Source organism: Cibotium barometz, chromosome 27, assembly GCF_041138505.1.
Source record: "Cibotium barometz isolate CiBa-2024 chromosome 27, ASM4113850v1, whole genome shotgun sequence".
Taxonomy (NCBI): Eukaryota; Viridiplantae; Streptophyta; class Polypodiopsida; order Cyatheales; family Cibotiaceae; genus Cibotium; species Cibotium barometz.
The window spans coordinates 15837975-15850904 of record NC_141072.1 but is presented as its reverse complement, the minus strand read 5'-3'; positions in this window follow the sequence as shown (position 1 = coordinate 15850904).

Below are 12930 nucleotides of genomic sequence, written 5' to 3'. Positions count from 1 at the left end.
TTCCTCATTTACTTCGCTTGTCGCATGTTCAGAGCGTGTAGCTCTACTAAAGGTCTCTATTAGACGACTAAACATGCTAGATCCGGGTTGTGGGGCCCACACTGGCATGTTTTGGCTTGTCTCCTCAGGATTCTTGGTAGGGTGCCCTTCCATGGCTTCTGAGTCAGAGGACGAGTCACTATCCACTATTCGTGGATCTTGGGTTGCACTCCCTTGGGTTCCAGCCGAAGGCCAAGATGCCAAGGTGGAGGGATGGTGTGAGCCTGTGTAAACTGAAACGCTGTCTAATGGCTCAGGCTCTAGCACCCGACCAGAACGTAGATGCATGTGACGTGGTTATCCCACGTGCGTTGGTAACTACCCTTGAAACTCACACAAGTGGTTTCTTAGGTGTTTTGCACCCCGTTTTTACTTGTTTTTAGATTGTTTTTAACTCGTTTTTGACCCCCTTACTTACGATCGAACTTGGACTAGGGCGTGTGATAGCTCAAAATGAGCGTATCGTTCAAAGGGTCCTAGTGTGCTTTACAGCACTGTGTTCGCCTATCCAGAGCTCCTGTGGTCCTCAAAACAGTCCGTTTCCCTATGGGGGAAGGGGTAAAAGCCTATTTGCTTGTGGAGGAAAGGGTGAGGGCTTTATCCCACATGCTCACTTTACTCCTTGGGGAGTGGGCTACATATAGGGCACAACTTCCCATAAGCTCTCACTTGAAAGAAAGCTATGGAGGCTCACTCTCCTATATATATATATCAAAAGACCGAGACCGAGACCGAGACCGAGACCGCGGCCGGGGTCGGGTCGTGGGTCAATTGGGGTTCTTTCTTTTCAAATTTTTTTTTCTCCAATTAGAAAATCTTTCCTCTCCACACGTTTGGTTCTTTCTTTTAAAAATAAAATTTAATTTTTTATTTTTTATTTTTTATAATTTTTTATTTTCTGTTTTTTTTTTTAAGATAAGTTTTCTAGGGTTTCTTTGGGTTCAGCGGGGAGTGCTGCTGTGACTTAGAGCAGCAAGAAGCAACCTACGGTTGCTGTATCCAATGCTACAGAGGTCGAGTACAGAGGTGCTGCTATGGCAGCATGTGAGGTAGCTTGGTTGAGAAAGCTACTTTGTAGATTTAGGTCTATCAGTGGATAGACAAGTTGTCATTTTCTGTGACAACATCAGCAGTATACAATTAGCTAGGAACCCAGTTTTTCATGCTCGCACGAAGCATATAGAGGTCCACTACCATTTTGTTAGAGAGAAGGTTTTGGTAGGAGACGTTGACCTTGTTTATGTCAGCACACAGGATCAGGTCGCTGACATCTTCACCAAAGCATTGGGTACAGAGAAGCTCCGCAGATTCAGGGCTTTACTTGGTGTACATGAGATGTGGAGTTGAGCTCGAGGGGGAGTGTTGAGATATCGAGCTCATCTAGTGAGGCGATTGGACACTGATGACCCATCTAGGGGATAGGCCCACACTTACACCACTGGCATGGTTGGTGAGATCATGGGTGATATGCGGCCAGTGGGATGACAGGCTGTGTGACAGCCATTTTAGAGACTGGCATAGTTATAGCGCCAGCTCATTTAGTTGGGTTCACACTATAGAGAACCCTAGTATGTATTTGGTTGAGTACCTTTTCATAGTGTGTACTCTTATCTTTGTATATGGTGTGTTGAGTTTTGTGTGAAGAAGAAGAAGAAGATTTTCAGCCTCTCACCTTGTGTGTTCTCTTTTAGGGTTTTGTGAGTGTGTGTGTGCTTGCAAGAGCTCAAGCTCTCTTCTCCCCTGCATCTTTTCACTTTTGACAAATTTCAAACCTGAATTCAATTTGGTTCAAGGCGTATCAAGAGCTAAGTTTTTTCTCTTTATTTATTTATATGTATTATAAATTTACATTTTCTTTTATATATTTATTTGCAATGGCCAATTTACCCACACTACCCACTATGCAAGAGCAAATTGCAAGTAACCATGAACATCGACGAAGCTAGAATGACATATGAGGCATTCTAAGCGCAAGCGTGACTCTTCCAACTCCGACGAGGAAAGTGATCATGTTAGGTGCACTATTAAGGCTACTTGTTAACCCATGACGGACATTCAGACGTACTATGTTTTACGTCATTAATTTAAATATTCTGAGTCATGGGCCGGGCTTGTCGGCACCATATGTTAAGGATCAAGGGATTGGGTGATCGCCGATGAGAGGCGCACCTTGAATATCAGTAGGATAAGGGTTAGGATCGGCCGGCCATGTATGGGAGCCCAAGTGTGAACGGCCAAGTCACCTATAAGAGCCAAATGTAACCCTAAAATCCTCATTCTCATGTGTTGTGAATACAAGAGTGCTCTTGCCTTATCGCCTTGGTTTCCTTCTCCTGCGTGTGTGTGTGAGAGAGAGAGAGAGAGTGAGAGAGCGATCGAGCACACTGTATAGCGGCACGGCGACGGCGACGAGGCGGTAGAGCGGCGACGGCGGCTCCTCCTTCACGGCTGCGACGCGAGAATCCTTCAAGGCGGCGGTTGAGCGGTGAGTGACACACCTTTTGCATTCTATTTTGAGCTTGCCTTCCTGGTTGTATGCTTATAGCCATTCGTGGCTCGCATACGGTGTCTGGCAAGTCCCCAGCTACGACCTGTGCGACAAAAGCGCACATTTTTGGCCCCGCTGCCGAGGAGTTGCCCTGCACCAAGCTCCAGTTTGCAGCTCGGCTGCTGCGTGAAGTTTAATCTACACTGTAGGAAAGCGACTGTGTGTTTGTTGTTGAGGTGTTTCTGTGTTTTGCAATCTATTCCTGCAATCTGTCTTCTGCATTTCTGGTTCTTTTGTTATTTATGTTTCCGCTCCGCGTGTGGGCATGCAATCTGTTATAAAACATGAAGCCACTAGTAGATCTTCTATCTGAGATACTACCAGCCCAATCAGCATCTGTGTACCCATGTACACATATCTCTGTCCCAGTTTCATAAAATAGTCCACAATGCAAAGTAGACCTCACATACCTTAGTATGCGTCTCAATGCATCCAAATGCGGCTTCCGAGGAACCTGCATAAACTGACTCACCAACCCAACAGCATAGCTCAAATCTGGCGTGGTGATCGTCATGTAGATCAAGCTTCCTACTATGCGCCTATACATAGTAGGATCCTCCAAAATCTCTCCTGAATCTGCACTCAACTTGCCATTCTGATCCAATGGCACTGAGATAGGCTTACAGCCTGTCATACTATACTTGGACAACATGTCCAAGCCATACTGTCTCTGCAGTAATCCAATACCATTGTGGTGACCTAATCACCACAATGCCCAAGAAATATCTAAGCCATACTGTCTCTGCAGTAATCCAATACCATTGTGGTGACCTAATCACCTCAATGCCCAAGAAATATCTAAGCTCCCCCAGATCCTTCATCTCAAACTTCTGTCTAAGCAAGATCTTTACATCAAAGATCTCTGCATCATGGTCCCCCGTAATGATCAGGTCATCTATATAGATGACAACAAGCACAACCCCTCTATCACTGTGTCTCACATACAACGAGAAATCTGCATTGGCTACATGAAAGCCAATAGTGACAAGATATTCAGAAATCTTGTCAGACAATACTCTTGGTGCTTGTTTTAAGCCATACAAGGCTTTCTTCAACCTGCAAACATACTCAGGGTGACTCACATCCTCATAACCAGGTGGCTGCAACATATACACCTCTTCCTGCAAATCCCCATGCAAGAATGCATTCTTTACATCCATCTGATGTAAAGACCATTGCTTTGACGCCCGCAGCCACTGCTATCACAACTCTCACTGTTGCCATCTTGGCAATTAGGCTCAAAGTTTCCTCATAATCAATGCATATGTCTGCGCATATCCTTTGGATACCAATCTAGCCTTGTACCTGCTTATGCTTCCATCACTATTATGTTTTACTTTGTACACCCACTTGCATCCATCTTGCCTTCAGGCAATCGCACTAAATCCCAAGTCTCATTTCCATATAGTGCATCCACCTCCTCATCCATAGCTTTCTCCCGACACACATTTCCAACAGCCTCATCAATGCATGTGGGCTCTACAACTTGTACAACTTTTGCCATGTATGCATAGTGATGTGCAAGCCTTCTTTACACCAGGTGTTCTCATAGCTGGTATCCCAAGATCCTCTCATCAAGGCTCATCTCTGAGCCACTAGACTCTCCATCAACATGAGAATGCCCTGCAGAAATGTCAGGCATACTAAGGGGCTCAACCACTTTCTCTTTGCCTTTATGTGATGTACTATTAATCACATTTGCAGGACTGGTATTATGACGCAGCCTGCCACTCCATGGTCTATCAAACTGAACCACTAGATGAGGACTCTCTCTTGGTCCACTCAAAGACTGTGATTGCTGACTTGTATTCTGTGCAACCACATTTCCACTCACATCAGCCCCAACAGCTTCTTTTTCAGCAGCATACCAGGTGCTCATCTCATCAAAAATAACATCCCTGCTTACCCTCAACTCACGTGTAGCAGGGTTATAACACCTGTATCGCTTTTGCTCAAGGAAATATCCAATAAACACACATTTTCAGTTTTTGATCCAGCTTAGTTCTCAGCTCATCTGGCACATGCACATATACAATGCATCCAAAGACTTTCAGTTGAGACAAATCAGGTTTTCTGCCAGTAAACCTCTCCTCTGGAGTTACATCATGTATGGCTGCAGTTGGAATCTTGTTCATGATGTAAACTACTGTAGAAACCTCAGCCCAATATGTATGCGGCATATTCTTCTCTCCCATCAATTCTCGCGCAATCTCAGCAATGTGCTTGTTTTTTCGCTCAGCAACTCCATTTCGTTGCGGAGTGTATTTGCATGTAAACTGTCTTCGAATACCATTCTTCTTCAAAAATTCAGAAAACTCATTGGAGAAGTACTCTCCCCCTCCATCTGACCTTAGGCACTTTACATATTTCCCTATTTGCTTTTCAACCATAACTCTGAAATTTTGAAAATGAGTGAACACCTCACCCTTCTCCTTCATGAAGTATACCCACACTTTCCTTGTGTGGTCATCAATAAATGTCACATAATACCTGCAGCCTCCCATAGACATGGTCTTCGTAGAACCCCATACATCTGAATGCACAACATCTAGTGCATTTCTCCTCACATTTCTGTCACGTGGAAATACATGCTTTGTTTGCTTTCCAAATTGGCATGCTTCACATATTTTCTGCATACCTTCAACTTTAAACTTTGGCAGCCCTCTCACAATTCCTTTAGTCTGCATAGACTTCATTCTTTGCACATTCACATGTTCAATTCTTTTATGCCAAATGTCTATGTCTGCAACAATTCTTGAACCATTTGCAAACATCGCAACGCTCACTTCAGGCATACATTCAATGTAAACATTCTGCCCACTCTGTTACCTTTTGCAACCAACCTGCACTTGTCTTTAAAGTCTTCAACATAACAACCATCAGGGTTAAACCAAACCTGCAAACCCTGCTCAATCATCTGGCCAACTAAAACCAGATTCTTTGTTATGTTCGGAATATGAAGTACATCTGCAAGGTACTTCACTTTGCCATCCTGCATAGACAATGGCACATCTCCAACATGGGCAATTGGATGAGCAGTGTCATCCCCTGTTTTCACAAAACCTGATCCTTCAAGGTTTTTTATCTCCTTGAACCACTCTCCATGACTTGTCATGTGGTTCGAAGCACTTGAATCAACGTACCATACATCATCTTTATGTGCTGCTTCAACATTTTCAGACATGTCATTAACGACATGCTGCATAACAAACAACCTTTCATTATCCTCATTGTTTCTGCTCTCGAGGATGCATAGTTGTTTTGTTGCAACTTCCCATTTTGCATGTCAGCCTGCTTCTTATAATAATCTGCCTGCACATGTCCAGGCTTACCACAATAAAAGCATCCACATGTATCATTATACTGCCTTTGCCAATTTCCACGACCTCTTTAACTCCCCCTGCCTCTGAATTGGCCTCTTCCACCTGCGTGTTGTTGTTGTTGTGAATTCTGGGACTGTTGTTGTTGTTGCTGCTGGCCATAATTTTGATTACCTGTTCAGCCACCTCCTTGGCCGCGTCCACGACCTCCTCTACCTTGTCCTCTTCCTGAACTTGTGTAGAAGGCATGTTGCTCTGAACTGTTTTTGTTTTTGTGAAGACTGTTGGTCTTCACCCAAGTTCTTCTCTTTTATAATCAACATAGGTCACACCAAATCTGTGAAATTGGGAATGTTTTCCCGAGTCTGAATAGACATCTTGAATGCCTTGTATTGTGGTCTGAGACCACGTAGACAGACTTCCACCTTATCATCATCATCTACTGAAACACCAATAGATGCAAGGGATTCCACAATACCGTTGATCTTCAATGCATAGTCATTCACAGACATACTCTTGTTCTCCACACTATGAAGTTCACAACTGTATCTTTCGTGCCTTAGTATTCATTTCATAGAGTTTTACCAAGGTGTCCCATGCCTCCTTGGGGGACTTGGCATCCTGTATGTGCCCAATCATGGTGTCCTATATACTGATAGAGAGCCAATACATAACTTTTCTGGCTCCTTGGTTCCAATCCTTGAAGTCTTTCACATCTGTAGCAATCGGATTGATCTCTGGTATCTCCGGTGCCTCTTCATGCTCACCTTCTATGTAATCCCAGTAACCCTTTCCCATCAGGAAAGGGTTAACCTGAACCTCCAAGTAGCATGGAAGTTGTTCATATCAAGATTCTCAGCAACAATCTAGTTTATGCCATCATTTGCCATCTTGCCAGACACACAAATTTACCAGAAACAGCACTCTAGTTTGTCCTGCACAAACTGCTGTATTTTCTACAGCGGTACTGTACTACACTCAAATGTCATAACCAGTGACCTCAATGTGCATACATACACCCAATGGAAAATGTTGACCACCTTGCAGCACACACAATGTCTGCACAACCAATCTGTCTTCCTGCAGTTCTTAAAACAGAGTTCTGCACAGAATCGATGACTTACCAGTAGTGCTCGAAATCGCCTGCTTTCTGAAAAAACGGAGGTCCTAACGTGCCTGAAACGCGTTTTCGACCCGAAAAATGTGTCCGATAGATAGGATAGTATAGTTGCCCTATAGCTTTACTCCCGCAAAGAAAGCTCCTCAATCAGAGATCGTTTGTCGGTGCCTCCCATAGAGCTCCCGCGAAGAAAGCTCCTCAATCAGAGATCGTTTGTCGGTGCCTCCTGTAGAGCTCCCGATAAGGGTGTAGTCACCAACACAAATAGGGAAGAGTGGATGAAGCTCTTACCCTCGTACCGCTTCCTGTGCTTCTCTTGCTTGCAGCTCAGCCCTTAGCATGAACCAGGCTCTGATACCATGAAAAGATGCAGGGGAGAAGAGAGCTTGAGCTCTTGCAAAGCATACACACACACACTCACAAAACCCTAAAATAGAACACACAAGGTGAGAGGTTGAAAATCTTCTTCTTCTTCTTCTTCACACAACACTCAACACACCATATACAAAGATAAGAGTGCACACTATGAAAAGGTACTCAACCAAATACATACTAGCGTACTCTATAGTGTGAACCCAACTAAATGAGCTGGCACTATAACTATGCCAGTCTCTAGAAATGGCTGTCACACAGCCTGTCATCCCACTGGTCGCATATCACCATGATCTCACCAACCATGCTAGTGGTGTAAGTGTGGGCCTATCCCCCAGGTGGGTCATCAGTGTCCACCGCCTCACTAGATGAGCTCGTTATCTCAACAAAAAGGTTAATCTTAGCACCGTCCTTGACTCCAATTCCAAATGAATTCCGAGTGTGGTCAAGAGTATTAAGTTTTCAGTCAACTTCAGCAAGATTTTAAGTTACTTCAAATTTGTAGAGCATCGAAGAATCCCATTGAAAGCTTCATTTAGTGGGGAACTTGCAAAGAGCACCTCCAAAAAATTCATTTTTGATCCCCTTTGGTATTGCCCGAAAGGGTTAATTTAAATTTTTTAAAATTTTTTTTGCATATATTATGCAGACTGGAAATTGAAGAGCTCTCTCTTTTTCTTTTCTTTTTTGATAATGCTTATAGCTTATGAGAGAGATTTTTGAAGTTTATAAGGGTATAAGCTTTTAAGCTTTAAAAGATATAAGCTTTTAAGCTTGTAAAAGATATATTGTTTTTAAGCTTATAAAGCTCAAACTTAAGTATTTTGTTAAAGCTTTTAACTTCTTATCCTCGGCTATACAGCCCATCAGTTCGGCGCGCGAGACTAAGAGAGAGAAAGAGAAAAATCCACCTAGCCCGAATTCGTTAATGCGTTGCCGATTGAGTTGGAGGAAGAAAACTTTAATTCTCTTATTTTGGAAATCTTGAAAATAAAACTTGATTAATCTTTAATCAAAATATTAATAGCCTACAACCAAAAAAAACTTTTTTCTCTTCTTTTTCTCAAAATTGATTTGAGAGCCCACCATAGCCATCCATTATACATTTCTGACACCTCCATTGGTTTAGCAATCTGAGAATTGAGCCCATGCCTCCTTCAAGTGTTAATTCCATCTATACGGTCAAATCATTGAGGGTTTAAGAGTTGGGAAAAAACACTTTTCATGAAGAAGGGTAGTTTTTGGTATATGCAGGGTGGTTTCCACCTTTTTTTTTATCTTGTGGTCCTTGCCCTTTGGTTAAATTTAAACTTGGAGCTCTTCAAACTTTTGATTAATCCTTCAAGGTTTTAAATCTTCCCTCCATCTTCCTAGACCCAATGCTTTGATACCATTGACACACATCCACTTCTAGGAAAATAGAGAAAATAGATATTTAGAAGAAATATATTATTCACACCAAATAACACATTAAAAACCACAAGTTCAACATATTCAAGAATTGAATAAATAACTTGTAAAAATACCTAGCTCATGAAAGCTACATAGCAATGTGTGCAATCTTACCCCCTCATGTGTGTGGCCTCTCCCCACACATGATTATTTACGTAATTTCATTCTAAGAATAGGCCATAGCCTCCAAAGATACAAAAAATGTGCTTTTCCTTGCACGACACTCTCTTATGCTCAAAATAAAGTGTCCACAAATTGAGGCTAGAGTTAAAGCATATAACACTTTACAAAAGTATTAAAGTTTGAATGTTCAAGTCTAAGCTTGATAAATCAAAGCTTCCAAATTAAATTAAAATGTGCACAAGCTAGCACAAATATATACAAAGCTTGTTTCCAAAAATGTGTGATATCAAATAATAATGTGCGCATCCTATCAATCTTCTAAATTCTCTTCACCTATAAAATATCCAACAATAAATTGTTAAACAAATATTCCATAAGCATACAAACCATCACCACACACATATTTACCAGGCGTAAAATCACCCTACCATATAAACTAATTGTAACAATCATTGGAGGCCCCAAACATACGTCAATGTACACCAAACATATTAATATTCACAACGGCATCACCCATGATATTAACATAATTTAGCATGATGCAAAGATAATCCAAGCATCCCGGAATTATCTAAGAGGGTAGAATAATATTTTTAAGAGGGCTTAAAATACATTCTCATAACACATAGTCACCAACTCTTTCAAAGCCTTAAAGCTCCTCTTAAAGGCTTCATTCCAAATAACTGGAGGACTAATGTCCTTCTTTTTCATAACTCCCTTAAGGAGTCAAGTCAATGTTGCAACTACCTTGGCATAATTTTGAATGAACTTTTGAAAGAAACTGATAAAACCCAAAAAGGATTTCACTTGCTGTATAGTATGTGGCATTGGCCACTCAAGAACTTGTCTTATCTTGTTTGGGTCTATACATATACCACCATGAGTGATGATATGACCCAAATAACATAGAAATATTTAAAAAAAATCACACTTGGATTTCTTTGCATAAAAATTCTCATTCCTCAATATATACACATGCTTGTGTAATGACTTACTATAAATTAGTATGTCATCCAAAAATACCATGACAAACTTTCCAAGATATGGACAAAATAAATCATTCATCATCTATTGGAAAGTAGTTGGAGAGTTGGTCAAACCAAATAGCAAGACCAAAAACTCATATATAGTGATCATATCATGAGTATGACAACATGTCTTTAGTACATCCTCAGATTGAATCCTGATCTGGTGATTTGACCTAAAATTGATTTTCGTGAAGTACTTTACTCCCAAAAGCTGATCCATGAGATCATCCATGTGTGGCAATAGATATCCTTTCTTAATTTATGAGCTTGTTAAGCCCTTTGTAGTCCACACAAAAGCACATCATATCACCCTTTTTCTTGGAAAAAAGCACCGGTGTCTCCCATGGAGACTTACTCAGCTGCACAAACCCTCGTTTGAGATAATCCTATAGTTTCCTTTGAATCTCATCCTCCTCGGTTTGACTAAACCGATAACATTGTTGTGTATAAGGCCAACTATGAGGCAATAACTCAATAGCATGATCCATGTTCCTCTCAAGTGGTAAACCATCAGGTAAATCGGCTAGAAACATGTTTGCATATTGACATTTAATATCCTTTAATTCACGAGATTCATCCGATTCTATGATGGTGTCGTCGATGTAACAAAACATGTTACAAACATAAGATCCCACCCTAGAGCTTGTGGGATTTTGGTAGTGGTAGTGGCTATTTAGTCCTCAATGGTAAGGAAGGAAAGGTTGAAGAGAGGATATAAGGGTGGATGAGAGGGGTGTAGCGAGGTATTCAACCGTTAGAGATTGGGGTGTAGTGATGGCACCACACATTAAGCATGTAAAACTCGTGGAGTATGAGAAAATAGGATGGGATGGCTGAAGTATAATGGTTGGAATGTTTATAAAAAGCTTACGCTTTTCTATAAAAGTTAAGGCTTAAAATAAAAGCCCCCCATGGCTAGCATAATAAAGAGCCCACATGCTTTTTTTTATAATAAACTCATCTCTCCACACCACTAAACATCCCTGCCCCAACTTTTTTTTGGGAAAAAGATCCTTCTATTAGTTAATGAGAAACAGCTCGTAAAGGGGCTAAATATAACCATGAAGGGCTAGATACAAACTTACCTTATGTACAGGGTGAGGATCAAATAATCAAAAGAGGGGAAAGAGACACTTCTCCTCTGACTGGCTGCTCTATGAGGAGAAGGCTATCTCATACAGGGGGAGGGGGAGGGACAACCACACAGGTGGTTTGTAATGCACCAAGTGGGGATCCCACCTCTATCAGTGAGGAAAGGACTAGGCTACTACAACCTCAAGAAAGCTTCTTACCGCTTCTACATGCGATCAGAGCCACCCTCACTGATAGAGGTGGGGATCCCACCTCTATCAGTGAGGAAAGGGCTAGGCTACTATAGCCTCAAGAAAGCTTCTTACCGCTTCTACATGCGATCAGAGCCACCCTGCAACTTCCCCCATAGACCGCGGAGGGTATGGATGATGTCAAGCCAGATGCTCCTGATGGACTCATCATGTGGAGTGTGGGTACCCTTAATGGCTTCGCAACCCCCCTTCATAGATTGGTTAGCATTGATAAAATTTGGTCATCTGGGGTTGTAAGGATTGTTAAGTCTAAGCAAGATTGGGACTTGTGGTTGGCCAAGAACTAGTCACCAAGGGTAAGAACCAGTCACCAAGGGTATGAACCCTAGGGGTACACTCCTCTTGAGTATAGAGCACTGTTCATTCCTTGTTTTCATTCCTTATGCAACCCCCCTTCATACATTGGTTAACATTGCTAAAGTTTGGGTATCTAGGGGTTGTAAGGATTATTAAGTCTAAGCAAGATTGGGACTTATTGTGGTTGGCCAAGAACTAGTCACCAAGGTATGAACCTTGGGGGTACGTCGAATCCATATGATGGAATGCATGTCATATGTGATTATTAGGAGTTGTACTTGAGGTGTGGATCTCAATGGTTGGTAGATTTCAGCTATTAGATTAAGTTCCGTCAAGGGCACATTTAATTCCCTTGAGTTAGTCAATGGCTTATCTTAAGCTGGTGCAAAATTTTTAAGTAGACACTATTTTTGGTTTTACATTTTTTTTATTTGAATTATTAAACTTTTATAATTTGTGTAGATGCTTTTTGGGTATTCCAATTTGTTTAGATTTTTTGAGGTTATGGATATTTTTAGTGTTTGTTGGCTTAGTAGGAAAAGAAAGACTAAATTTTATGAAAATAGCCTCTTAAAGTGAAACACCAATGTTTAGCCAATCAATAGATGCCGAAAACTTAATCTCAAGATCATTTGTCTCTCTTTTTTTGTATGCATACAAAGATGGATCTTGGATGCACCTACATGCATTATGGGGCCCTAAGTTAGGCCTAAGCATGGTGTGTACAATAGTTGTAGCCTCCCAAAATAAGCATGTTAACACCAAGGAGTATAACCCATCTATAGTCGTGAGTGATAGCATATTGCTCACAAGAAACCTGAAGGGTGGTCAAGCCCTCAAGTTCTACTGATCTAATGTTTGGACCTCCATAATCCAATCATATAAGAGGGAGAAGCTAGCAAGATTCCTCTCTACCCACTCTATATCTCTATCTAAATCTCTCTCACAGACACCCCACGTCTAGCTATTCACAAGTAAGAATCAAGTGAGCTTACTGTAGCATTATATGGTAGTGATATGTGTGAACACACTTAGGACCACCGATGCATTTTTTCCCTCACTAGGAGGTTTTTTCCCCCGTACGTATGTGCACCCTCTTATCTACTCATTTTGGGGTGTGTAATTATCTTTTGTATATGACACACATTTGTTCATTCTATTCTAGTGAGTTTGTGTGCTCTCAAGCTTCTCTATCTTGTGTGTGTGCATTGTTGAAACCCTAACCCTAATTTCAACAATTGGTATCAAAGCTAGCTTCCTTAACACTTGATCTAGTAGTCTGCCTCCC